We start from the raw sequence: 2,631 nt of genomic DNA on the forward strand, positions 1-2,631 counted from the left end.
AGTACATTTCAGCCACCTGCTAAAAACTATCCTGATTGAAGCTGCTATGTTTGGCAATGCCTGTGACTCAACTCGCTCATGCAGCGAAACGTCAACTTTATGACGTGCGCTCTACACATGCTCACACTGCAAGCGTTGACGAGTGCAGACCAAAAGTAAGCTTTGAACTAAAAAAGTCATGGATAAACGGTATTATAGAATCTCCAGAAGTTCTGCACTGCAGTCTCAGATCATCCACGAAAGGACTCGGAAACGAAATAGTCCCCCATGCCACTGAATCAGCGTTCGATCAGCTGACCAGCCCACGGAGGCACGTGACCGTCTGAAGTATAGCATTGCGGTCCGCCACCGGGCCTGGCCATTCCCGGCAGCGGTTGAGTCGAGGGCGAGTAACCAATGCCATGCACGACCCCATATGGCGATGGGCGAGTGCAGGCTGAATACCGGTTTGCGTTGCGAAGCTGCTGCAGCCGAATTCCTGCACCAAGAAATTCACGGCAGCAGTGTTTTGCTGTACAATGCATTCTTGTTTTTCATTTCCAGCGACACAATGAACAGATCGGCTGTTCACTCTGGAGCTGCCGACGTTAAGCGGACCCCGGAAGAGCAATGTCTCAGTCAGGTTGAGACCCAATGCATGTAGAAACCGGTCTTGACCACACCGCATCGCACAGTTCGGACGATGCATTACCGGAGTGAGAGATGTGGTCACTCCGGACAGCGGCGATGCTCCAGGAGGGCTGGGGATTTTCGGGCGAGGGTGCTGATCCAGCGCCGCGGTATATCAGGGATGTGAACGTGGACTGCTGTGTGGTGGTGCTGAGTGTAATAGTGTTATCACTTGTGTCTAGATGTGATCATCGCGTGGAGTACCAGCGCGAACAACTTTGATCAGAAGATGTCATTTATTCTCGGCGTAAAAAGACTGAGTGTACTTGGTGTATAGAACAACGAATTCGGTTGCCGTCACGAAAGTAATAAAGCCAGTGCTTTTTAAAGATAATTTTTGGATCCGTAAATCCTCGTCGGGTAATAAGTCTTAATATCTATACCAGGCTGAAGTGTATGCAAGATACCATTCCCGACGCAACACGAGGACAAAGCACTGAGCGCCAGAAGATGTGATAGCAAATACTTCGCGCATGGGTGACTCCCGCTACCGAATCCTCAATGCTTTCCAGTGCAGCATATGGTGCTAACGAGTTATGGCTGCCAAAACCCCGCCCGAACAGGGACTTGAACCCTGGACCGTTAGGTTAAAAGCCTAACGCTCTACCAACTGAGCTATCCGGGCTTCGAGCACTTAGGTTTAAGTCCATTTACAGCGCCAGTCGCCACCATTGAGCATGCAGGGGCAGAATGAAGAGAAACCATAGTCAGAATCGTGGCGAAATTTACAGCAACGCGTACACGGATTCGTCGGCTGCCTTTGCCGCTCATTTATTCATAACTGTGTCGTATTCCGTTCAAATATCAACTTTAAATAAATGGTCACAAATTCACCATTTTGGCCACGTCGAATTGTCACCGATCGATCACATGTCAGTTCAGTTGGCAATTTATTCGATAGGAGCGTTTAACCCAGTTTTAAGGAACGACATATCCATGATAGTATGGAGTTCCTTTTTTGAATGACTAGCATATCTTCCTCAGTGTGCGTCTTCACGTGGCTCCAGTATAATAGTTTCAATAGAGCGATACATCTTTCTCGCCCTTACTGTTCTATTTTGGTGAAAGTGGATAGGAACTCGCTTCATGATATCAGTCGGTACAAGAAGTTTTGCCAGCCTGACAAACTTATCTGTGGGTTTTTTTGGCATTCGACTTAAGTGCGGTTGGCATGCATCTGGTTTATATTTTACTATGGCGTTTCCTTTTGAAAGCAAACGTGACTTTGCAGTTAAGGATGGCGGCTTATGCAATGCACAACATATTGTCTGGTCAGCCAAGAAGAGGGTAATAAATATTCTGGTTGTCATATCATCCGTTAACATTATTTCTCCGACAAATTATGCATAATAGGCCCGTATATGTAGGTGCTGCATTTCTCTCCGTTTTCCTCACTCGCGTTTCCCACCGACTAAAGAAACAACAACTTCCATGGCTGAAAAGTAGTTCTCGCTTCCTTCGGCAGTAACAGCCGGCACATCTCAAAATCCCCTTAACAATGGCCTAGCAGAGCGGCAGGGCGTCGGACTCTCCTGTTCGGCTGGCCGTGTCCGCCACTACTAACCCCCGGTCGCGTGATGGCCAGAGGTACTGAGGTCAGCGATGAGGGCTGAGGTCGGCTGGCCAGTACAACTTCGATCACGCGGCACCTGGCGTGTGGTTGGATCCGTTTGCGGACGGTGGCGCCAGACGGCCACACTTGTGAATTACTGTTTGAAACGGTTTCAGCTGCTTGTTTAATAGAAAATTGGTTTCACATGTGTCAAATGTGGTTTTACATGCGAGTGTTCGAATATCCGGTTGAAAAACCCATATAAAAGTGGAGCGCTCTCCACAAGATTTACTGTGCAGCATCGTGTCGCGGTGCGCCGTGATCCGAGAATACGGCGGCCACCGCCTCGTTTTTCATTTTGTTTTCAATGAAATCAGACAAGATGCGCAGTACGGCAGTGTTTCGTATCT

General features: G+C 48.3%; 1 non-coding gene across 1 annotated transcript; it reads right to left on the reverse strand.

Moving 5' to 3' along the window:
- Positions 1-1,221: 1,221 nt before the first annotated feature.
- On the reverse strand, positions 1,222-1,294 carry TRNAK-UUU (transfer RNA lysine (anticodon UUU)). The gene has a single exon. It is a non-coding gene; the product is annotated as a tRNA-Lys (tRNA).
- Positions 1,295-2,631: the final 1,337 nt, after the last annotated feature.

This window comes from Pollicipes pollicipes, unplaced genomic scaffold, assembly GCF_011947565.3.
Source record: "Pollicipes pollicipes isolate AB1234 unplaced genomic scaffold, Ppol_2.1 Scaffold_4219;HRSCAF=4965_pilon_pilon_pilon, whole genome shotgun sequence".
NCBI classification, from domain to species: domain Eukaryota; kingdom Metazoa; phylum Arthropoda; class Thecostraca; order Pollicipedomorpha; family Pollicipedidae; genus Pollicipes; species Pollicipes pollicipes.